The sequence below is a fragment of the Phacochoerus africanus genome, chromosome X, assembly GCF_016906955.1.
Source record: "Phacochoerus africanus isolate WHEZ1 chromosome X, ROS_Pafr_v1, whole genome shotgun sequence".
In the NCBI taxonomy this organism is placed as follows: domain Eukaryota; kingdom Metazoa; phylum Chordata; class Mammalia; order Artiodactyla; family Suidae; genus Phacochoerus; species Phacochoerus africanus.
This window is the reverse complement of record NC_062560.1, coordinates 81,717,823-81,745,272: the sequence shown is the minus strand read 5'-3', so window position 1 is coordinate 81,745,272 and position 27,450 is coordinate 81,717,823.

Sequence of the window (27,450 nt, the reverse complement as noted above, 5' to 3'; positions counted from 1 at the left end):
TCGAAACCCTCAAAAACTAGCCTTTACCAACCATTCCAGATTTTTTAATCTATGTTTATATATGAAACTTCCATTTTAACAGAACTATTTTACTCTACTCCAGGTATGCTTATGGAATTCCATATTTGCACCTTTGTTCATAATAACAACTACCATTTATTAAGCATTTATCAGTGTCATGCATGTTGCAAAGTGCTTTTCATGCATGATCACATTTAATCTTCACAAAAAGTCTATGAGGGAGGTGCCTCTCATATCTGCATATTATACATGAGAGTAATGAGATCCCAAGAGGTTAAGAATTTTCCCAGTGTGGCATTCCTATTGTGGCTCAGTGAGATAAGGACCCAACAAGGTCTCTGTGAGGATGCAGGTTCAATCCCTGGCCTTACTCAGTGGGTTAAGGATCCAGCATTGCTGCAAGCTGCAGTGTAGGTTGCAGATGTGGCTTGGATCCAGTGTTGCTGTGGCTGTGTTGTAGGCCAGCAGCTGCAGTTCTGATTCAACCCTTAGCCCAGGAACTTCCATATGCCTTAGGTGCTGCTTTAAAAAAAAAGAAAGAAAGAAACAACCTGGAAACACAAAAAGAGGCACCTAGGAGGATTTCTGAAAACAAATGTAGTAGTGCAGGCATTGTGGTGTTAAGGAGGAGTTTCTGAAGGAGGTAATAATGATAGAGCTGAATGGAACAGAACTGGATTTGACCACAGTATTAATACTTAATGGTGGTATAACTTCAAGAACAGCTGAAGGTTATATGTGAATTAATAATTGCAATTTCAGAGTTCTTGTGAAATTTAAAGCTTGTAAAGCATATAAAAGCATATAAAACTGTGTACTTAGTAGATCCTGTTCAACAGTGGTTACTTCCCTGTCCCCTCTCCCTTTCCTCAGCTCCACATGTTGCTTTCATATGTCTACATTTACGTTTGGGTGCAGCAAGAATGAAAGAGAATGATCCGAGCTGAAACATACATGGATTGACTTGCAGTTCGGTACATCATGAACTTCAGAAAAGTCTATCAATTGAAGCTGTAGCTATTCCTAGATAGAAGTAATTTACAAAGGAAATGTGTCAGCAGGTATAGAATCTATGAGTAGCATATGAATGACCACATTGTTCATTCTTTTAGAGTAGATTATCTCTCTTTTTTCTCAATTCTTCAAAGACTCGGCTCATTTGAATCATCTTACACATTTATGACTGAAGGAACCTCTGTGTGAAGTTTGAAGATTAATTGACCTCAGAGGTGTGCCATCTTTATGTAAATTGAAATTTTCTACTGGGTTTCATTTCTAGCAGAGCATTACTGGCGTGTTAAGTGGAGTTGGTGTTAAAACGAAATAATCTGTTTTACTGAGAAGACACTGAAAAGGAAAAGAAATAATTCCCTGGTCAAGCACTTCAACCATTCCATTAGTGTTGAGGCAGAGATGTTAACCTCTTGTTCTCTAACTACAAAATGGTAGATTGACAATATTCATTAGTGCTGTGCTTTGGATAAGGCTGCAAAAAAGCATTCTCACCCTGGACATAGGCAATAAAGTCTGAAGTATCCAAATGCCCAGTGCTCATTGTGAGCTCTGTGAAGTCTTGGTCACTGGGTCACAATAGCCCAGTTTCCTGACAAGTTAATTTGCAAGTCATTACCACCAGCAAATCAGTTACAAAGGATCATTCAAATTAAAATAATACAATGCAATGGAAATCCTAGCCTTCTTATTTCAGTTATTTATCATATGAGGCTTTGTTTTAAATTTTTGTTTGAAACTAAGCAGTATATTGATTAGTTTTCAACAACTCCTGAATCACAGTTCAACACAAATTATCTTAAATTGAGGCAATCAGGAAATACAGCAGACCATGTTCAGCTTAGCTGCATACATTATGGGGAATGATGATACAAAAACTCTTAGTTTCATCTAGATGCTTCTGATTTTTCCCAAGACAAATGACTTGTGCCCTGTGATATTCAAAGATGAAAACAGAGATGAAACTTAAATGCTAGATTCTGGTGGTCTGAAGGGAAGCTTTGGCAAAGGAGCAGTATAATAAGCCTGTATTTAGTCTAGGATAAGCAGATGTATAGTCTCTGGACTAGTTTAGGAGAAATGAAAATTTTTGTCATGATAACAAAGGTAATATGTATCTTATTTTTCTTTGCTGTGATTTCTGTTTGAAAGTCAGGTCACCTTATATGAGAGTGAAATTATATTCAAGAGCATAATTCAACTGTTAATGCCAGTTCCTTAAATGGTATTCATAATGAAATGGTTCAAATGAATATTCAATTAGTTTCACATAAGAGTAAGTGTAAACCCGCAGAAAAGAAACTTGTGTGTGTTACTCTTTTTGGAACAAATCCTTTTTGTGTGTCTAATTCCTTTTAGTCTATACCCCAAATTCCACAGCAACTCCTTTGGAAACAGAGGAGGTGTTATCCTCCTGTTTTCTAAAATTTGCTACAGCAAAGTAGGTTTTGCTTTCCTACTTGTGGTTCTGCTCACTTGGAGAAATATTCCTTAGTTGATATTTTGGTGTTTTCCCCCAATCATGGAAATACAGCAGAGTTCTCAATAAACCGACAGCTAGAGGTGACTAGAGAGATTTCCTTTTAGCTTGAGAGTACAGTGCCATGAAATCTGTGACTGCAAATATTTATTGATCGCCTTCAAGATCGGCCAAGCTCCTTCCTTCTCTCCTTAAATTTTTAAAATTCCTGCTACAGCAATAAGTTATCTCAACTAGCAATAAGTTATCAATCCTTGCAGTATAGAATGCTCTCTGTATCCTATTTTTCTTTCTGACTTTGGCACTGGTCCTTGTGTTCTCGTAGTGTCTTTTGTGTATTAGGCCATATTAAATTCCTTAGCTTTTGTTGCAGTTTAAAAAGTTACTATAATCCTTGTTTGACTGCAGCCTACAATGCCAATTAATGCAGTTAGACTGAATTAATTAATTAATTCACTTAGACTGAATTAATTAATTAGTTAATGTCAATTAATTCAGTTAGACTGAATTAGACCTTTGTTACTCAAAGGACAGTTGGTATAATTGACTTGTTAGCAATGCAGAATCTGGGACCCTCGTCCAGACACACTGAACCAGAATCTGCATTTCAGAGCTCATACATGTGTATATTAAAATTTGAAAAATATAGATCAGTGTCTGGCATATGGTAGATGAGAAAATAAATACTTAACAGAATGAATGAACATAATAAAAATTATAAATGGGTGTTAGAAATTATACTATATCATTGGTTTTAATTTAAACAACAAATATTGGAGTAATTTTTTAAAGCTTCCAAACAAACTTTGAACATTGAAATGTGGAAATAAATTATCAGACAGAGAATAGATTCTTTCCAGATAAGAGCTTTGCATAAGAAAACTGAATGAATCATAAATGTAGTCATGGATTTTAGATATGAGATCATGTGCCAAGCTCCAACTTAGAAATTATATTACCAAATGACATAGTCTTACTAACTTTTTAAGAAATAGCACAACTATGGAATTAATAATTATAAGGAAGTTTTTTCTTTTAAATGAAAAAATGATCATTTTCATATGCCACCTTCCCCATTCCAATATGACCAAATAGTGTCTCTGCTTTTTCTGTTGTGCCCTGTATCTACTTCTGGTTTCTGGCTCTGTCCTTGCTTCATAGGGATCAAAAGGTATAGCATGACACTATAACACAAGGGGACGAGGACAAGCTTTTTGTAAATAAAGATTGATTTAGAAAATTAAGTAGGTCATAAAATAGAATAATAAATGGCAAAAATTGATTCATCCATCAGTAAAGTGATTTATTATTATTTAAAAAAATACACAGATAAATCTGATCAACTGAAACCCTTAATGAATTAAGTGTAAACATCTGCTCTACTGCAAATAAATAATCAAACAAAAACAGTATGTCACAATAATGTAAACTATGATTTGTATTAGCAAGGGATATTGAAAATAAAGTATAAGAATTCAAACTGTTGTGTTCCTTGTCCAACATTATTTTAAAGAGCTCTTATTCAAGATGGATAAACAAAGAACAAAATACAAATTATTGTAATGAAATGATGTTCTTAAAACTTTTAGAGCTTTCTCTTTTAAAATAACTGGAACAAATTGGTTGAAACTGGTAAGGTTTTTCTTTTTTTTTTTTGCCTTTTTAGGGCCACACTTGTGGCATATGTAAGTTCCCAGGCTAGGGGTCGAATCAGAGCTGCAGCTGGAACCTACACTATAGCCACAGCAATGCAGGATCCAAACCACATCTGTGACCTACACCACAGCTCACGGCAACACTGGATCCTTAACCCACTGAGCGAGGCCAGGGATCAAACCCCTGTCCTCATGGACACTAGTTTGGTTTATTAACACTGAGCCACAACAGGAACTCCCAGTCTTTTCTGTTTTATAAATAATATGCTACCCTTGGATTAAAATCAGTGTTATGCCTTTTGTGTCTTTTAAGGGACCACTTAAGAAAATATATATACATGTGTATTTTGAAATGGAGATCTATGGAATGATAATTGTTGGGAGTTTTTTGTTTTGTTTTGTTTTGCTTTATTGACTGCCCCTGTGGCATGTTGAAGTTCCAAGGCCAGAGACTGAACCTATGCCACAGCTGTAATCAGACACAGCAGTGACAACACAGGATCCTTAACCTGCTGAGTCATGAGGGAGCTCCTCTGGGGTGTGTGTGTGTGTTGGTTTTGTTTTTAAAAAATTATAATCCTATGTGATTCTCTTTTATTTTATTTTAGGGAAATTATTATGAGTAGCAGGAAAATTAGAGTATAATATACTAATGACACTGGAACAATAAAAGCCCATGCCTTTTTCCTTTAGCTTTCTCATTCAAATTCTCTGTTCCTGTCAGTGATTATCCCACTTTATCTTATTCCACAATCACCTGAGGAGCTTGGAAAAATGCATATTGTTGGGCCCAAATAGGTCTGAAGTAAAGCCCAGAAATTTCTATTTAAAATGACAAACAACCTAGGTAAATTGTGATGCTATATATAATCTTTTGAGAAACATCTCTCTAAAACATTAATACCATCTTACTTTCCCCAGGTAAAAGACTGAATTAAGGGCTTTTTAATAAACTCTATGGAATTGTCTTAGATTCTAAAACATTCTTGGGAATGTTTATGCTTTAGAAGTATATTGGACTTCCTGAAAATAATTTTATTTAAGGCCATTATATCTGTTTCATAGGGCAATCAGTATTACAACAAGCATTTCTACTGATCTCAAATAAGTAGAAAATATTTGAGATCTTGATAGTTTTTAAGGAAAATATTGCTGTTTGTGTGTAATCTTTAAAACAATATTAGCTCTTTCTGTACTTGGTATTTAGTATCTACAAAAATGGTCAGATGCAGTTTAATCACTCAAGAATTCCTGACAATATTTTCCTGATAACATTGGAGTCTTTAGTAGGTTTCATGATGCTAACTGTGAACTGTATTTTTTGAAGCTAAGTGTTCTCCACCAGTGGATTAGTGTAAAATCCATATTAATTGTCCAAGAAAAAAATCAGAGGCATAATTAAGCATTTTAAGTCTGCCTTTATATGCTCTGATTTTTAAATGCCTAAGCAATGAGGATTTTATGACTTCTTAGAGACTGTTCTACACAAAACACACACATAAGCTGTTTTGGAAATGTCCTTATGCTGTTTCACATCATTACTCCTTTTGGGCTCTTTTCTCCTTGATGTTTAACCTTTACGAATAAAAGTGGCCTTCTTGTCTTTATTTGGTCAACACTTCCATTGACAGTTATACATGTTTACTAAACATTTCAAAACCTCGATTGCCTAGAATGTTCAGGAATAGACTTTTTTTTTACTTTGAGTTCATAGGAAAGCTCAGGGGTTAAATTAAAAGAAAACATTTTATTATATAACTTATTAAAAATACTTGTAAAATGTTTTCATATGATTTCTGGTCCTATAGAGCTCTGTTTGCAGAAGACACTTATATATGTCATTCTTTGCTTGTTGAATGACTTGTAGTGACATCTGAATATCAGTGATTCATGTGCAACACTATACATCTTAAGAGAATAAAGGACTGGGCTAAATATGTACTGACCCTGGATCTCTAGAGCTTTGATCAAATTATGTATATATGTATTACTGACTTACTAAAAATTTTGAGTATTTGGATTATGGTCTATCAATATTTTACTTGAGTTGCAATAATAGGGGACTGTTGTCAGAGAGAAGGAGAGAGAGATATTGAACTGTAAACATTCTTCTTTTCCAAGGACCATTCACTTATTTGTGGATATTTTAAGGAAAATATATCCAAAACTAAATACTTTGTGAAAAAAATGAAAGCCAAATATGCTAGAATAATAAATGTCATTCATCTCTTTTGGAGAATATAAAGGTTAACCTTTTTTTTCTGCTTTTTAAGGCTGCACTTGCAGCATATGGAAGTTCCCAGGGTAGTGGTCAAGTCGGAGCTGCAGTTGCTGGCCTATGCCACAGCCACAGCAATTTGGGATCTGAGCTGTGTCTGCGACCTACACCATAGCTCACAACAATGCCAGATCCTTAATCCAATGAGTGGGGCCAGGGATTGAACCCTCATCCTCATGGATACTAGTTGGGTTCATAACCTGCTGAACCACAACAGGAACTCCCTAAAGCTTAACTTCTAAAGATTGTGAGAACCAAGGAAATAACCTTGCTTAATTTAATCATATCCAAAAGAATAAAATACCTAGGAACAAACTTAACCAAGGAGGTGAAAGACCTATACTCTGAAAACTATAAAATGATGATGAAGAAAGTTGAAGAAGATACAAAGAAATGGAAAGATGTCTGGTGTTCATGGATTAGGAGAATTAGTATTTGCTAAAATTATACCTGCTGCTCAAGCAATCTATAGATTTAATGAAATCACTATCAAAATATTCAGGATATTTTTCACGGAACTAGAAAAATAATTATAAAATATATGGAACCACAAAAGACCCCAAATAGGCAAGGAAATCTTGAACAAAAAGAATGAAGTTTGGAGGAATCATGCTCCCTGACTTCAGACTATGCTATAAAGTTACAGCCATCAAAACAGTATGGTACTGGCACAAAAACAGATCCGTAGATCAGTGGAACAGGATAGAAAGCCCAGAAGTAAACCCCATACCCATGGTCAATTAATCTATGATAAAGGAGGCAAGAATATACAATAGAGAAAAGAGTCTCTTCAAAAAGTGGTGCTGATTGAACAGGACAGATACATGTAAAACAATGAGATTAGAGCATTCTCTAGCACCATACACAAAAATAAGCTCAAATGGATTAAAGACCTAAATGCAAGACTGGAAACCACAAAGTTCCTGGAGGAAAACATAGGCAGAACACTCTTTTACATAAAATGTAGTAATGCTTTTTTTGATCTATCTCCTACGGCATAGGATATGAAAATAAATAAACAAATGTGGCCTAATTAAACTTAAAAGCTTTTGTACAACAAAGGAAACCATTGAGAAATTGAAAAGACAACCTAATGAATAGGAGAAAATATTTGCTAATGATATGACTGATAAGGGGGTAATATTTGAAATATATAAACAACTCATACCAAAAAAATCAACAACCTAATTTAAAAATGGGCAGGAGATATGAATAGAAATTTTTCCAAAGCATACCTATATATGATCAAGAGGTACATGAAAAAATGCTAAACATCATTCATTAATTATCAGAGAAACACAACTCAAAACCTCAAGGAGATGTCACCTCATGCCTGTGAGACTGGCATCACAAAAAGACCACAAGTAGTAAATATTGGAGAGGATGTGTAGAAAAGGGAACCCCCCTACACTGTTGATAGGAATGTAAATTGGTACAGCCACTATGCAAAACAGTATAGAGGTTCCTCAAAAAACTAAAGATAGAACTACCATATGAACCAGCAATTTTACTCCTGGTATATATCAGAAGAAAAAACCCCCACTAATTTGACAAGATACATGCACCCCAATGTTCATTGCCAAGATATGGAAACAACCTAAGTGTCCATCAGTACACAAATGGGTGAAGAAGATGTGGTGTATACACATGTGGGCACACACACACAGACATACACAGACTGGAATACTACTCAGACATAAGAAAGGAATGGAATTTTGCCGTTAGCAACAGCATGGATGGACCTGGAGGGTTTTATGCTTAGTGAAATATGTCAGACAAAGACACATACTGGGGAGTTCCTGTTGTGGCATAGCAGAAATGAATCAGCCTATTATCCATAAGGACGGGGGTTCAATCCCTGGCTTCCCTCAGGGGTTAAGGATCCAGTGCTGCCGTGAGCTGCAGTGTGGCTCAGATTTGGAGTGGCAGTGGCTATGGCCAGCAGCTGTATCTCTGATTTTATCCCTAGCCTGGGAACTTCCATGTGGTGTGAGTGTGACCCTTAAAAGCAAAAACAACAACAACAACAACAAAAAACAAGGCTCATACTGTATGTTATCATTCACATGTGAATATAAACAATATAGCTAGTGAATATAACAAAAAAGAAACAGACTCATAGAGAACAAACTAGTGATTACCAGTGGGGAGAGGGAAGATAGGAAGGTCAAGATAGAGGTAGGGGATTAAGAAGTACAAACTATGATGCATAAAATAAGCTACAAGGATATACTGGAATACAACAGGGAATGTGGCCGATATTTTATAACTTTAAAATAAATACAATCTATAAAAATATTGAATCACTATGTTGTATACTTGAAATTAATATAATGTTGTAGGTCAACTATACTTCAGTTAAGATGGAAGAGCCAATGTTGAATTCCAGTTTTCAAGTCCACAAACAGTTTTCCAAAGCTAGATGGTAAAAAGGCAGCACTTGCTATGTGGTATACATTTTCATTTTTCTCTTCATGTGTATTTTCATTCTGTTGTTAAAATTTGCATTTAAAAAAGCATTTTTCCTTTACTACAATGTAAGGAGACCAACTCTGCCCATTATTATCTGCATATGTGGTTATTCAGTTTTGTACTTAAATATCCTTATGGATTGAATACTATCTAGCAATAAATTGCCCAAATCATAACCATTTCAATATTTTTAAATTACACTTTTTATTGTTCTTGTATTTCCCTATTTGGGGTTGGTCTGGTCCTATTTTGGTTTCATTGCTTTCTTAAAATTGCTTGTTATTTTCATTTAAATTCATTAGGTAAATTTCTCCCCCTCACACTCCAGCTTTGCTTTTTTGGAAAACAATGTTTTAGTTTATTTTATATTAAAAAACTTTCAGCATATCCATAAAGTCTGTATCTGAATACTGTGAAAGTTGTATTATATCATAATGTTGGTGCTTAATATTTAATAGTGCCAATCCATAGTTTGACATAGGTGGTTTATGAAAGGCAGATTAGTCAGCTTAGTTTTTTTCTTTTCCTCTTTTATTCATCAGGCTATTTTTTCTTTAGAATTTGTGGTGTATTTGCAAACCTACTTTTTATTCCCCTTATAGGCCTCTTGACTTGAAAGAACTCATTCTCCTCTTTTCTACCTTTATCTCTTTCTAGGCAAGCCTGTGACTGGCTGGATATTTATGCTGTGGTTTCTCCTTACATCTCTGCTTTCAATAAGGATCCTCTTTACATTTCTGCCAAGTGGCCAAGCTTAATCTTTAGGTTATTATTTATTTGCTTTCTTACTATGTTCCATTGACAGAAAGAGTGTCAACGTTTCATGAAACCTGAATGACTTTCTTTTTTTTTTAAGTTGGTGTCTGATTACCACATTTTATATCATTCTTTGTTTTTAGCCAGTTCACTTATTCCCTACTATTTCCTTTAGGTTTCCTCTTTTCTCAACATACTTTCATTTCATATGTCCTTGTTTTTCTCTGCTTTATAAACTAGCTGTGGTTATAAACCAGGTAGTCAGGGATCACTGAGTCAGAGCTTCCTTCTCTATACAGTCACGATTGTTTTTCTCTTACAGTGAAGAAATAAATCCAAGTTTTACTTCCTTTGATTCTTAATATTCCGTTTATCTATAATTTCTACCTCAGCATTTCCTCATAAATTCTGCATCAAGTCAGTTATTTCAAGCACATGTACTTTATCTGGATAGTATTTTTTACTCTCACCACCAGATTGTCAATGACATGGAGAATTCCCAAATTTTACATTAGCCATATAAAGGCTGTCATAATAATTTGGGACCTAAAGACTTAAAATATTTATGAGGTAAAGTAGTCTACAATGTCAGCCACATCATTGTGTCATTCAGGTAAGTATGCCTGTGATTGAACTCTGTCAGTATCCATTTCAAACCACTATTTCAATCATGCTTTTTAAAATATTATAATTTAGTAAAAGCAAATGAGATCTGTGCAAGGGAAAATTGAAAGTTAGTGATATATGAAAAAAAAAAAAAAAGCACTGGATTCCTGATTCTCCTTTTAGGTGACCATTCTCATCAATAGAGGCAGCAAAATAATGATAAAGTAGAAAGTGCCCTAAACTGAGATCCCCAGATGCCTTGGCTCTATAGTCCTAATTTGATTACTTAATTACTATGTTTGAATAAGCCATGTTCCCCTTTTGTACTTCAGTTGGTATTAGGTAATTGAAATAGGTAATTCTGCAAGTGCATTCTAGATCTAAATTTTTGTTTTTCTATAAGAGGCTGGGATTGTATGGGGACTCGCGGATCAGGCTTGGTGTCTGATTGAATAAATGCCTCATAAAAGTCAATTTCATAAAGAACTATTGTTGGATTGAGGGTTCTGGGAGAGGTACAGGAATGAGTCACCCTCTTTAGGTAAATACTTTGGATTCAAATATTAGGTGAGTCAAGAGCTATACACACAGAGTCCCCACCACTGCGCAATGGGATTGGCAGCATCTCTGGAATGATGGGACACAAGTTCAATCCCCTGCCCAGCATAGTGAGTTAAAGATCCTGATCCCTGGCCCAGGAGCTGTATATGCCACAGGGTGGCCAAAAAAGAAAAAAATGAAACAAAACAAAACTACTGAATTGTACATTAAAAAATAGAAAACAAAATACTTAAAAAAAAAAAAGCTGTATGCTCTTACCAGATACATGTTTGCCATCTGGAAAAACAGCTTTTAAAATTAACTGTGCACCTTCTCTGCACTCCTCTTGAATTTACCTGTCATGGTTTATCATTTTCTTAAGAGTCAGCTTATCCTACGAAAAGCTTATAAGCCATCAGATGTCATTAGCTCCTTAAAGATTCAGGCCTAACAGACATAATTCCTTCTAGTATCTCAATTAGATGTTTTTCTTAGCTTCATAATGTTGCTGAGTGCTGCTTCATAGATGTTATTATTCAGCCTGAGGATAGATACATTTTACTGTTAAATGATCTGATCCCTTTAAATGATGAAATTTGGGGGATTCTTGGATCTGTTAGATCTCTTACTATGTTTGTGATTTATTAGCCAAATTTATTTTCTATATCTCTCTGGCTCATGACGTTTGAAAAATAATATGGCTACCAATTATTAAAATTTTGTTTGACTTTACTGCCATGTTTAGTATAGCCCAAGGAACAAAGAATCAGAAATGAAATGTGTATTGATATGCTTGCTGGTCCTTTCCAAAAAGGGCATTTGTTTTGCAGTGCACCAACCAGCTTATCAGTATGAGTATAGAAACTTTAATGGCAGTATCAGTTGCATCAATACACATTCTCAGAGTCCACTTAGAATCATTCCCACAATCTTGCTAGTTTTCAACAGCGCTGTTGAAGCAAATTGCTGAATTGGAAACTCCAATCTATTATGTCATGAAATCATCTAACAGGTCATTGGAGCACTGAGTAGTTTAACACAAATTTCAAAAGCCCATTATGGTTTTTACTAATTGAGTACCAAAAAGTTGACCTAACATGGTGGCTCTTTACCTAGAAAAATAAACTTTTTATTAAACAGGATTGGATCTATTGTATTTAGCATATCCCAGATTGATGAAATGTTTGGCAGTGTCTTGAGAAATTAGAGTGTAGTTGACTATGATGAATGAGTGGCTGCCCTAGAAAGGCTTCTAAAGAGGCAGGCAGTTATGGATTTGACTTGATGACATGAATAGAATTATGAGAGAAATCCATAATGCAAAGTTAGAGACAGCCACAAGAAACAATACAGGATAAAGTCATATTACCCTAGACTAAAAATAGTAATAATAATAAGGAGATCTGTAGATGTGTCTGACTATTTAAAAAATGCACTCACAGGAAATGATAGATTTATAGGAGAGAAATGTTAAATAGCCCCAATAACCACAGATATGACTTTAGTTAGAAGGGATTTTGACTAAAGAAATGAATAAGCATTTAGGCAAATATTATTTTCAGTAGAACTATGTAGGAGAGCATCGCACTTTATAAAAATCTAAGCAAGTTGTTGCAATTAAGAATTGGGAGACAGTTTTAAAGAAAACTAATTTTGGTTAAGATTATGATTTAATATGTTTGTATTCTGTGTGTTTAATTACTATGAAAATTTAGACAACTGGAAATTAAACAGAAATATTAGAATATCTTTGGGGAAAATTTTTGTATTACCTGGCCATGCTGAACAGAAGATTGTAGAATCTTGGGAGACAGGATGTTGATAATTAAATTTACATCTACATTGTTTGCTTGAGTAATGGCTAATATTTTTGCTTGGTATCTAGGTTTAGATGCTTATTTGAACTGAATAGTGAAAAGCAAGCCTTTGGAAACATCAAATTTTAAATCATGATAAAACAAATCATTTTTGTTTCTAATTCCTAGAAAACCAATTTATATATCTTTTATTTTCTCTTTTTTTAAAGACCTTAATTGTTTTATTACAATATAGCAGATTTACAATGTTGTGCCACTTTTTGCCATACAGCAAAGTGACCCAGTCACACCTATATATACATTCCTTTTCTCATATTATTATCTATAATGTTCTATTACAAGTGATTGGATATAGTTCCCTGTGCTATACAGTAGCACATTGCTTCTCCATTCTAAATATAATAGTTTGCATCTACTAACCCCAAACTCCCAGTCCATATCACTCCCTCCCCTCTCCCACTTGGCAACCAAAAATCTGTTCTCTATGTCTGTGAGTATGTTTCTGTTTTGTAGATAGGTTTATTTGTTCCATATTTTAGATTTCACACATAAGTGATATCATATGGTATCTGTCTTTTCTGGATTACTTCTCTTAGTATGAGAATCTCTAGTTGCATCCATGTTGCTGCAAATTTCATTATTTTGTTCTTTTTTATGGTTAAGTAGTATCCCATTGTGTATATGTACCACATTTTCTTAATCCATTCGTCTATTGATGGACATTTAGGTTGTTTCCATGTCTTTGCTATTGTGAATATTTGAATTATAGTTTTGTCCAGATATATGCTCAGGAATGGGATTGCTAGATCATATAACAGTTCTATATTTAGTTTTCAGAGAAAACTCCATACTGTTTTCCATAGTGGTTGTACCAATTTACATCCCCATTAACAGCGAAGGAGGGTTCCATTTTCTCCACACGTTCTCCAGCATTTGTTATTTGTAGACTTATAAATTATGGCCATTCTGACTGGTGTGAGGTGGTGCCTCACTGTAGTTTTGACTTGCATTTCTCTAATAATTAGTGATGTTGAGCATTTTTTCAGGTACCTACTGGCCATCTGGATGTATTCTTTGGAGAAATGTGTATTTAGGTCCCATGCCCATTTTTTCGATTGGGCTGTTTGGTTTTTTTTGCTGTTGAGTTGGACAAGTTGTTTGTATGTTTGGGAGATGAATCCCTTATAGATTGCATTGTTTGAAAATATTTTATCCCATTCCTTAGGTTGTGTTTTTGTTTTTCTTAAGGTTTCCTTTGCTGTGCAAAACTTTTAAGTTTGATTAGGTCCCATTTGTTTATTTCTCTTTTTATTTCCATTGCCGTGGGAGACTGACCTAGGAAAACATTTGTACAGTTTATGTTAGAGAATGTTTTGCTTATGTTCTCTTCTAGGAGTTTTATGGTGTCTTGTCTTATTTTTAAGTCTTTAAGCCATTTTGAGTGTATTTATGTGCATGGTGTGAGGGTGTGTTCTAGTTTCATTGGTTTACATGCAGCTGTCCAGGTTTCCTATTACCACTTGCTGAAGACACTGTCTTTCTCCATTTTATATTCCTGTCTCCTTTTTCAAAGGTTAATTGACCATAGGTATCTTGAGTTTATTTCTGGGCTTTCTATTCTGTTTCATTTAGTCCATATATTTTAAAGACCTTACTTTTTTAGAGCAGTTTTTGATTTACAACAAACTTAGTTTTAAGGTACAGGGATTTCCAGTGTATCCTCTGCCCCCACACATATGTAGCTTCCCCCATTACTGACATCATTCAACAGAATGAAACACACTTTTATCAAGGATGAATCTACATTGGACACATCATAATCCCCTAAAGTCCATGATTTACCTTAGAGTTTATTCTTGTTGTTGTACATTCTGTGGTTTGGGGCAAATATATAATGACATATAACCATCATTATAATATCATACAGAATATTTTAACTGTACAGAACATCCTCTGTGTTCTGACTGTTCATTTCTCCCTGATATTAACCCCTGACAAATATTGCTCTTTTTATTGTCCCCATAGTTTTTGTTTTTCCAGAATACCACATATTTGGAATCATATGGCATGTAGCCTTTTCAGATGACCTTTCACTTAGTAACATACATTTAAGTTTCATGGATTAATAGCTCATTTCTTTTTAGTGCTGAATAACATTCTATCAACTAGATGTATCACTGTTCATTTATCCCTTCACCTCTCGAAGGACATCTTGGTTGTTTTCCAGTTTGGGCAGTTATCAGTAAAGCTGCTATAAACATCTATGCACAGGTTTTTGTATGGACATAAGTTCGTAACTCCTTTGAGTAAAAGGAGCTTCCCCCATTACTGACATCATTCAACAGAATGAAACACACTTTTATCAAGGATGAATCTACATTGGACACATCATAATCCCCTAAAGTCCATGATTTACCTTAGAGTTTATTCTTGTATAACTGCTAGATATAATGCTAAGAATGTGTTTTGCTTTGTATGAAATTACCAAACTGTTTTTTAGAAAGCGGATTGTCCATTTTGCATTCCCACCAGCAGTGAGTGAGAGTTCCTCTTGCTCCACAACCTTGCCAGCATTTAATGGTCTCAGTGTTCTAGATTTTGGCCATTCTAATAGATGTGTATTGGTATCTCATTGTTTTAATTTGTATTTCCCTGAAGACATAATGATGCAGCATCTTTTTATATACTTATTTGCCATCTGTATTTCTTCTTTGATGAGGTGTCTGTTAAGGTCTTTGGCCCACTTTTCAAATTGGGTTGCTTGTCTTCTTACTGTTAAGTTTTAAGAGTTCTTGGTATATTTTGAATAACAGAACTTTATCAGATATGTCTTTTGCAAATATTTTCTCCTTGTATATGGCCTGTCTTCTAATCCTCTTGCCATTGTCTTTCACAGAGCAGAAGTTTTTAATTTTAATGAAGTCCAGCTTATCCATTATTTCTGAAAACCAGGAGAGCTAAGGGCAAGAGAGGGAAGATTGATGTCTCAGCTCAAGAAATAAGGCAGGAATGGCTAAGGCTGACTTCTTCCTTCCTTTGTCTTTTTGAAATATTTAGGCATTCAACAGATTGGATGATGCTCCCCCACATTGAGGAGAGCATACTACTGAAGTAAGTTTCCCATTTCTCATGCTAGCTTTATCTGGAAATACTCTTACAGACACACTGATAAATAACTTTTAGCCAAATATTTGGGTACCCTGTGATCCAATCAAGTTGACATAAAATTAACCTTCACACTAATGGGGTAAATTGTTTTTTATTATTAGTAGTATTTAATTAGTGTTTAATAGTCATCTATCTGATAGTATACATGCCATCATTGATTGTGAAAAGGAAACTATAGGATATTAGGGGATATAGATGGGACATTATAGTTATAGACAAAATATTAATTTTTGTGTGTATTTGTTGCATACTTTGAAAACTTTTCAGCATAAATGTACAGGTCTTCAGATATTTTTACATACATTTTCTTCCTATGAGATACTGCATTAGTCCTATGGTCCTGTAGTAAATTACCACAGACTTAGTGGCTTAAAACAACACTATTATCATACAGTTCTGGAAATCAAATGGGTTTCACTGAGATTAAATCACAGTGTTGGCAGGGTTGCATTCCTTTCCAGAGATTTTAGGAGAGCACCCATTTTCTTGATTTTTGCAGCTTCTAGAGGCCACCTGCTTTCCTTGGCCCCGGTTCCCTTCTTCCATTTTCAAAGCCTGCAATGGCTGGTTAGGTCTTTCTCATGATACCATCTATCTGGTTTTGATTCTTCTGCCCCCTTCTCTTTCCATTTAGGGACTCCTGTGATTACATTGAGCTCCTTTGGGTAATCAAGGACAATCTCCTTATCTTAAGGTCAACTGATTAGGAAACTTAATTCCATCTGCAACCCTAGTTCACCTTTGCTATGTAAAATAATATAATAACTTGTTCTGAGAATTAGGATGTGGACATCTTTAGTGGCAGGGTGGTAGAAGGGGCATTAATCTGCTGTAATAAATTGCCACAAATTTAGTGACTTTTAAGAACAGAAATTTATTCTCTCACTGTTCTGGAGCCCAGAATTCTGAAATCAGTATCACTGGGTTGAAATAAGGGTATCAGCAGGTCTGTAGTGCTTCAGAGGCTCTAAGAAGAAAAATTGTTTCCCTGCCTCTTCTAGCTTCTGGTATCTGTTAGTATTCCTTGCCTTGCTTGCCTTGTGGCTGTATCACTCTAGTCTCTGCCTCCATAATTTCATTACCTTCTCCTCTTCTGTGTGTTTCAAATCCCCTCTGTCTCTCTCATTTGTGATTTGATTTAGGGTCTGCCTGGATAATTCAAAATAACCTCTCTATTTCAATATTCTTAATTTAATCCCATCTACAAAGACTCTTTTTCCTTATAAGGTAACGTTTATAGGTTCCAGGGATTAGAACAAGATATCTTTGGTTATTTCAAGGTGAGTAATTAAAAAGAGAAAGCATCACAACTAAAGATAAGCTGAGATAGTGAGGCAAAGCATTATGAGTAGGGTGGCCATTTTTCAGCCTACTATAGTCTTTGAATTTGTGTAGTTTGTAGAATCCAGGAGATAAATGAAAAAATCTGTTTTAGATTACTCTCTTTCCTACAGTTTCAGGATCTGTGGGAAGCTTTTTGACATATAAAGATAATGAATATAAAATAACAGTATAACATAAATTATGGACATGAAATTCTAACATTCCTTCCAAACATCAGAAATACAGGTTAATTCAAGAAATTTGCTGATTTTTACAGTGTTCCTATTGAAAATTTCCAAATACACTGAACTCCACCCTACCCTGAATGTCATGAAAAAGGAGAGTTGAGATCATGTTCTCACACTGCCATGACTCTGGCCTCACTTGTGGTTGGATCAATGTTTCCATCTTTCTCTGACCCTTTCCAGCTCAGAACAAGTGGAGGTATGCCCATAATATGTTGGAATTCGGCCTATTTATCTACTGTGCCCCCATCAGCCTAAAACAAAATTGGGTTCTCAAAACATTTTATACTTTAGTGAGGCATAATCCTTCTTGAGGTCATACAAAAGTGACAAATAATGTTCTCTACCTTTAGGATCATCTACTTGTTGGCAAGCTGGTGGTATCCTATTGTCATTACTTCTCGATTCCAGTCAAAATTTAACAGAACCCTTAATACTTTAGTCATAACCACTGTTCTGATATGAACATAGATAAGATCATGTCCCCCTTAACGTATTAATATATGTTAAATCATTTTTTGAATATGGAAGAACAAAGGGGGAAATCTCAGATTCTAGCTACATTTATATTTTCTACCTCATTTGGCTCTTGCTTTGCCTCACTATCTCAGCTTATCTTTAGTCGTGATACATTCTCCTTTTAGTTACTCCCCTTGAAAGGAACAGACTCTCTCCTATCTCCTACAATGTGATTAACAATAGGAAGAGTTATGTTTACCTGTCAGAAACAAACAAAAAAGGAATGGAATCCTAATAGAATAATTGGAGACATGTTACACCAAATAAGTATATATCTGCAGTAAATGGTAACTTCTGAATATTTATGTGAACCAAATTACAGATAAAAACTTGTACATCAGCAATTGCAGGGATTAAGTGAAACTTTGAGAGAATTAATATAAAACTGATCTAAGGTTTTATCAGGAAGTCTCAACTGTAAGAAAGCTCATTTGCATTAGATCCTATAATCTCAAATTTTGTAGAAGAACTTGTAATCCAAAAAAGAATTAAGATTTCCTATAGATATTTAAAAACATGTCTAGAAATATGTCTAGCAGTTCTTCTAAACACTGTGTATGAGATCACTTATTTTTATATTCAATTAACATTTTCCTTATTTTAACTTCTTGAAAAGTTTCACCTCTTTTTTTCACTGATGCAGTACATGTAAATGACATTCTCCTATTTTATGACACACTTTCGAATAGTTGCATTGATTTTAATTTTAATATGCTTTTATCAATATCCACTTGAAAAATCCCAGAATGAGTAAATTTATTTTTTTATCCTTACAGATTTTAAAAAAAGGACAGCTTATAGTAAAGGACTTTTGATCATCTCTGTTTTGCATTTCAATGAGAAAAGCAGGGCTGCTCAAATTTATTTTATTAGTGCCAGTATGGTCTTTAATTTAAAAAGTAAGCACTAATAATAATTTAAGTAAAATACTAGAAAAAAGAGCATGATAGTAAAATGCTATACTCAAAATTGCTCCTAAATAAATGGACTTATTAATCAATTAAATTTCTATTTTGTTAGTAACTGTATGAGCTAAGAGCCATGAGCTTATATTCTTGAAGCAAATGGTTTCATTGAAAAAAAATTTATCTTATGCATGATAAGAAGATAAATGACATAAAATAAAAATGATAATACTCGGAGTCTATGCTTTAGAAAACATAGCCACTCTAAAGTTGGGGATTCATGGCCCTAGGTTATCTAGGCTTTATACTTTTTCCAAGCTAGAATTCAGAAAGCAGCACTGGAGTACATTCGCACAACCTTCACTGTTGTACATATATTCTAAAGTATAGACTCTTTGGTTCCCCCCCCCAAACGTTGATTCAATAAATCTGGGGTGAGACCCTGGAAGCTGTTATTTTTCAGGATCTTCAAGTGATTCTGATGCACTTCTAATTAGTTTTGGGGCCCAGAGCATTTTGGTAATTTAAAATCCACAGAATATGAGAATTGCAAGAGACCCTTAAGGTGTTTGAGTCCAATCTTTTCATTTTATAGATAAGGAAACTTAGGCTCAGAGAAGTACAGCACAACACCTTGTTCATAATCAGACTTCTTCAAATCCATACCTATTGCTATAGCTGATGCTGGGCTAGAACCCAGGTGACCTCATGTACAAAGGATTTGTGTCAGTAAGGGAAAGAATTGCAATAGGAAAATTCAGCCAAAGGGATTGGAATGGGGCCCACCTTTCTGGTGTTCAAAACAGTTTGATCCAAAGTCAATGCCTTTATAACAGAGACTTGGCCCTTTTGGTATAACACTATATTCTCCTAGAGAGAAGAAAACATATGTCAACTTTTAATACTGTTGCCCTAGGCTATTTACCTCTATGTCTGCCATCCTCCAGGACCCAGTTTAAAATATTCTCACTTCCAAATGGGCTCCTCCCAAATCTCCAGATCTCACTGTTTACCCCTCTTCTGATTTCCCATTGGACCAGTTGTCGGTACCTCTTGTTTGGACCCAATATTTGCTGCTTTGCAGTATTTCTTTTGCATATATTTTGTCTCTTTCCCCATATAGAATTTCTGAAGGTTGTGGGTTTATTTTTGTTTTCTTGCTACCTGGTTCTATGCTTTGTTTGTGTAAGGCCTCAGAAACATATTGCTATGACAGTAGAGGACCAAAAACACAAATAAGAAAAACAATGATTTTCATTGGAGTTTGTGATTCTTATGCTGACTTTGGGGAAAATGTGAAGCCTGGTTTAAAAAAAAAATGATGTGGTTTTAAAAAAACTGATGAAATTCTCTGATTAAACCAGTCAAAAGGTGGTGCATATCTTATACAATCATGTAGATGGGGAATTTCCATACATGCTAAGCTGCATATTTCTGACCCATGTATACTTTAGCAATCAATAAAAGTTCCCAGACTGCACATCTTTTTACATTTTTTCCCTCCCTCTTTAACCTCATCTTCAGTTGCTTCTTTTTTTCCTATTATTTTTGGAAAAAAAATTGAATTATTTGCTACATCAGTGATCAAAAGCCACCTATTCAGCCCAGGTACTAAGAGGAGCATTTTAGTTGAATGCCACAAATGCCAAGAGGAATAGTAGTAAATGAAGTCATCTGAGAGAAAAGAAAAGAGAGAGACTTGGGGGAGGGGCAATGTAAAAATATATATATTGGGTCTGTGATCATATATATAGGAAAAGAATCTGAAAAAGAATGATATCTGTACATGTATATCTGAATCACTTTGTATAGCAGAAATTATCACAACGTTGTAAGTCAACTATACTTCAATAAAAATTTTTTAAATGGAAAAAATATATAGGGAAGTAGACACCAGGTATTTTGTGGATCTTTTAATTTTCTGATGAAAGATGCAAAGTAAGTTAAGACCTAAATGTTACTATTACTAAGAAATATCCACTTCATATTTAGAAGAGACATCATGTAAAGAAAGGAAGATAGGCTCTGAAATTTAAATTTGGCTTTTATTTGTTGCTTAAATATTTTTAAATTTAAAAATGGTAGTTTTCAGCAAGGTAGAGCAGATGACACTCTGTATTTTTGCTTTACAAAAATGTGAATGTGTGTGATGCTTTTAACAGAATGGTGAAACTAGATATGAAGTATTCACTACTTTCACTGATGTGGGAGATTATAAAGATTATATTACAGAGTTCTTAAAAGGATGGATTAATCTTTTATTCACAAGTAGATGTTCCTACTGTAGGGCATTTATTTAGTTAAATGAAGCAGGAAAGAAATGAGATAATAGGACAATTTGTCATTCAAAGTTTAAACAGAATTGGAATTGTGAATTTTATGCTACTGAATATGAATTTTATTAATAAAATGTAAGCTTGCAGAGAATTTCTAAGAAGAGGAAGAGCTATGACTTTTGTAAATGCCAAGTATATTTGACTTTTAAATGAATCTACATGGAAGAAAAAATAGCAAATTACCAGATTTTAAATGGTTGAAAGAAGTTATGCAAGAGCTAAGGAGACTAACTTTGTGGCATCAAAATAAGATTATAGTAAAGGAAAATGTATGATATTAAGTAACATGAAGCTTTTCTATGGAAATAATTATTACATGTACAGAATCTTAATGTTCCTGATTGCTTTATTAGGGTGGTCATATTCCCAAGCCTTAAATATTGCTCTGAAAAAAAAACTTTAAAGAATGTACAGTTCATAATGCCTCTGATTAATTATAATCATTTAACACATCTAGCATTAAGATTCTGGGATGATATTGAATAAGGCTTAAGAATTTTCAAATATACAGTATAAGTGCAACCACTATATAAATTTGCTAATCATTATGGGGGCTGGGGGGAGAAAATTTTCTTAGGACAACAATTTTTGACTGTAATATGAAAGTCATTTTCTAGTTGCGGGAAGCATATACGCACATATACACAATGATTTATTTTTCATTATTATTTGAAGCCTAGTGTACTGAGCACAATAAGGCTTGAGGGAAGAGGAAAAAAAAACTAAAAAAAACCCCTATTTGCTGAACATGAAAGAATGCCATATATTCTAACCTGACATAAATGATCAATTCAGTAAGTCTAAGACACAAGCACATGGGTTAGTTATGGTTGGTCACGTATAAACTCTGAAATTAGCTTGTTCCGATAAATACTGGAGGTGAAGCATGCCGTTAATACAAAGTTGAGAATTTATGCTCCCTATGTCTGACTCACTGAACCACAAGAATGGCCTGAAACAGTCACTATTCTACTGGTAAATCTAACTTGCTCCCAGTAAATAACCAGATGCTGATGACTAATAATCTATTATCAAAAAAAAAAAAGTGTAGGAAATACCTATGTCATTTACTGATGATTTCAAATATGATTTTTCCAAAAGAATCTTGAAAATAATTTAAGGCAATGTTGTTCAACACAGAAATAATGATCAATTCTTTAAGCCCGCTCCTTAGAGAAGGGTTCGTTCCTGCTTGGCACAGATCACAAACCTTGGTCATTCATGAGGCAAGTGCTGCTATATGTTAGGGTAGCCAAGGGACAGCTGTTAGATCATCCTAATGTGTAGTCAACTGAGAGCTTCTGAATATTTGGAAGCTGAGTCCTTCATCATGGGAACACACTGGAGGCAGGTACAGTCATGTGTTTTCTAAGATTAAACAAAAAATATAAATAAAATCAATATTACTTGTTACTTAATACTGGTTTCAGTTTACTATGAATATATATTTTATTCATGTACTCAAAAGGTATTTTTGAATAGCTATTTGGTGCCAATAATGCTGGTATGATCTGAGTATGGGACAGTGAATATGGCAGACAAAGCCCCTACCCTCACAAAACTTACAGTTTAATGGGAAAGACTGATGTTAAAAGTAAACAAACAAAGAAAACATTTAACTACAGTTTGTGATGAACTATTAGTCTTAGGAAGGAATTAAATAGGGAAATTATTACAGAATAATGGGGTGAGAGAAAGCAGCAGGAAATATTTAGATAGGATAGAAAAGGGGTGTCCCTCTAAAGAGGTGACATCTAAGCTGAGAGCCTTGGGGTAGAGTCAAAACTGGTTATCGAGGTTTTGAGGGATGGGACCAATGCTTTGTAATCTCTAAGCAAAGGGAAATAGGCTATGAAAGACATTGAGAACATGGGTCCGACTGTTCCAGAAATGAGACCTGTAGACTTGTGGCAGAGTCAGCCAGGTAGAAAATAGCAGGGGATTCATTTGGGCAGGTAGATGTGGCTCAGATGCAGCTAGGCATGATAGAGCATGGATTTCTTGGGGACATTAGTTATTTGGCAGCGTATCAGAGCATTAAGTTTTAAAAATAAACCTTTTTTTCCTACCATTGAGGAATTTTTCCTGTCAATTTGTTAAGGGAAATTGAGATCCTACCTACCGTTACTTCACCAATGTACCTGTCAGAGAAGTGAAAGGTTTATTTTCTCTCCATGGCTACACTCTGCAGCCCCTATAACTTTTCTTCTCTCATCCAGAAATTCTTGAGATTCAAAGTAGATTGTTATATGGCTATAGGTATCTGTAAATTATTTTCCCCACAAATACCACCTGATGTCCTTTTTGACTTTTTTTTTTAACCACACCCGCAGCAAGTGGAAGGCCCCAGACCAGAGATCGAACCCATCCATAGCACTAACAAGATCCTTAACTGCTAGGCCACCAGGGAACTCCTTATTTTTTCCTATTGAAGAAAAGCTTTCTTCATAACCATCATAGAAACTTTTAAAGAAGTTCATTTGCCAGGTGAAGAACATTATCTTACTATCTTTCTAATGCTGGAACTTAGAAGTTCTTAGTTCAATCTGAACTATCAGCAGATGATATATTTCTTTCTTGCTAACATATAAATTCCTTAAGAGGAGATATCAGGGCCTTATTTTACCATTGTACCAAATACAGTACCTTACATTGAATAAGCACTCACATATAAGGAAGTTTACACATATGAGTTAGAGAGTTTAGCTATGTTTTTAGGTCATATATACTGTGACCAGTCATTCACTCCCATTACAAGCTTCTGGTTTTGGTGAGTAAGAAATGGGAAGAAAAGTGATGGTGAAGGAGCCCTTTAACAATTTTTTTCCTTTGGCCACCCACGGCACATAGAGTTCCTGGGTCAGGGATCAGTAGATCTAAGCTGTACCCTTAACCCACCGTGCCGGGCCGGGAACCAAAGCTCCATTCTAGCACTCCAGAGATGCTGCTGGTCCCATTGTGCCACAGTGTGAACTCCCCTCTTAGCATTTTCATTACTTTATTCAATTCCATTTAAATGTGATATGTCTTCCCCACTAAATTATTTGCTTTAGTGAGGTGGGCCCCGTGATTATTCTGTTCACCATTGTGGCTCCCACCCCAGCCTGCACTCCACCTCCCATGGAATCCTCTAATTACATGGGATGGTGATTTGTCTTAAAGGGTATGGGGCACAGCTTTTCTACTAAGTGAAGCTTTGAGGAATGCCAGGAACAAAGGGAGAAAGTTCAAATACTTGAGAAACAACAAAACTAAAGAGACAGGATCCCAAAAAAATGGAAATTTACTTCAGGATCAGAAAGCTTAGAGTTTAAAGCCTGGTGGAAACCAGATTAGGGTAGAGACAGGTTGGAAGTCAGCAAGGAAGTTGGAAGAGAATTCTGGGGTGAATGTTTCAGATTATTACTTCCCAGAAGGTAGTAGGATTGACTAAAAGCCCAGAGCCAGAATGAACAGTCATTACCTTTCTGAGCAACATTGAAATTCAGTTTAGAAGTATAAGCTTTGTAACTTGAAGTATTGGAAGTCACTTATTTCTTCATATAACACTTCAATCTGTGCAGTGTTCATGAATTCCCCAAGGTAATTAGTTTTGTGGAATATTTCCAGGTGGCATAGTTCTCTTTGTTATGGCTCCTGGGAATATATCAAATACAGGACAAGCACTTTTGTCACAAAGTTATATTAGGAAATTAGCAGCAACTGCTATTGTAACACATATATAGTTCACCCCTGAACACACTTGCTTTATAAATAAGGAGGAGGGATGGGCAGAAAGCAAGTAGAGTCTATGCTAATATAAAGGTTAGAGCTCTTTTTGCTCTACTTTGTTTAAGGTGTTTGGCTTTTTATTTATTTATTTTTTAACTTTCTGTGGTCATGTCTCTCTGTATCCAAGCTTTTTGGTGGTCTCTTTCCAGACTGACTCTTGTATTGGCCATGTGCCTTGCTTTGGCCAATGGGACATTAGCAAGATTAACATGAGCGGAGACTTCAAAAGTTCAAGTGCATTTTTGTTTCCTCTCTTTGATCTCTGCCAATATTGGGACAAGATGCCTAGGCAGGTTTGCTGGATGGATGTGAGAAACACAGAGAAGATCTGAGTTATGTGAGAAGATTCCATGCTAAACAAATTAGCTCCCAGTTGACCCATCATCTGACCACATAGACATGAGCCATCGCAGTAGCAATCAGCCAAACTTGGCCTAGAATAGTACAACTACCTAGTGACCCATGGACAGATAAACAGTTTTTCTTTCTCTTAGGGGTTGGTCAGCAATACATAATTGATATTCCTATTGTATTTGGAGCCAGCTCCTGTCTTTATCTTCAAGAACTTCCATGGTCTCAAACTTTGCATAGTTCCTTAGAGTTGATGAATTGTTCTTACCTTAAGAACTTCAGATGCTCCAGTTGTCTGGGCTTCTAATCTGTCCCTTGCCTAGTTCTCTACCTATAGCTGTGTTTGAGGTCTCAGATTCTCTGACTTAACCTTGCCTTTTTTTTTTTTTTCAAATTTCCATTTTGGCTATTTCTCCAGACAGAACGGAGTGCCTTCAACAGTTGGGGAAAACTTTGTATTTGATGTTAGGCACTAAGTTCTTAGGTGGAGTAGTGACATAACAAAAGGGCAACTTAAGAAAAATCTGCCTGGAAACTGTAAGCCCGATAAATTTAGGTGAGAAGAGACCAAAGATAATAACTCTAGTTATTGGTTGAGTTTAGGTAGAAGGAATGATTGGACATCTGTGACCTGGAGAGTAGATTGGGAAAATGAGACTGAATGTATGGATCTCTGCTGGGGAAGCAAATGAGTACATCCTTTTGTTAATATTCTAATACAAAGCATTAAGAATTGTTGCTGAAATTTTTTTTCCTAAACTCTCCAATGCAATATATGTTGTTTGTAGTTTTCTAACTAGATTGTAGCCCCAGGGTTCCCATTATAAACTTTAAAATAGACTAGACTGAAATCACAGAAGATCAAAATGGAAACATTTATTTGTATAATGAATGCCAAGAAAAAGCCTTCAAACTAGAATTATTGTGATAATTTAAAACCAGCATCTTGAAATAGAGATATAAATAATACTGAATCCTTCCAATATATGAATTTGGTATCAAAGAGTTTCATATATTCTGAAATAGATGCAACCTGAAAGTATTAAGGCTTTGACAGTGTAGGTTCAAAATTAAGTAAACATGATAATAATGATGACAACTTCTAAACTTAGTCTATTGTGATTAGCAGGCTCTCTCACAAATAGCAAATGAGAATGAAAAGAAAGTAATGGGGCAAGGTATCTGGTCTGCCACTCACTAATTTGTACAGATTGAAAAATAACTAGTTTATTTTCATAGTGATGCTCTCTCACATTTTCTAAAAATATGCTTTTCCCCCACTAAACCTTCCAAAAGAATAAATTACTTCTAGAGATATGATCCAATATTCAACCCCAGAGTTCTGTCTTACACCTGATATTTTATAGGCAAGTCGTACCCATGAATTGTTTTTATTGTTTGTTTTGGTGGAGAGGGGTCGAATTCAAGATATCTCTCTAGGAAGAAAGAGAAGAGTATCTAAGTGTCCCAGTATATATGCAAATGTTGTCGAAAACTTCCTAAACAAAAATAAAATCCAAAAGGTAATCAAGCAGGAGATGCCAAATAGGAGATGCCAAATCCTTTTTTTTTTTTTTTATAATTTCTTTTTATTTTCCCACTGTACAGCAAGGGGGTCAGGTTATCCTTACATGTATACATTACATTTTTTCCCAACCCTTTCTTCTGTTGCAACATGAATATCTAGACAAAGTTCTCAATGCTATTCAGCAGGATCTCCTTGTAAATCTATTCTAAGTTGTGTCTAATAAGCCCAAGCTCCCGATCCCTCCCACTCCCTCCCCCTCCCCCTCCCATCAGGCAGCCACAAGTCTCTTCTCCAAGTCCATGATTTTCTTTTCTGAGGAGATGTTCATTTGTGCTGGATATTAGATTCCAGTTATAAGTGATATCATATGGTATTTGTCTTTGTCTTTCTGCCTCATTTCACTCAATATGAGAGTCTCTAGCTCCATCCATGTTTCTGCCAATAGCATTATGTCATTCTTTTTTATGGCTGAGTAGTGTTCCATTGTGTATATATACCACTTCTTCCGAATCCAATCATCTCTCGATGGACATTTGGGTTGTTTCCATGTCCTGGCTATTGTGAATAGTGCTGCAATGAACATGCGGGTGCACGTGTCTCTTTTAAGTAGAGTTTTGTCCAGATAGATGCCCAAGAGTGGGATTGCAGGGCCATATGGAAGTTCTATG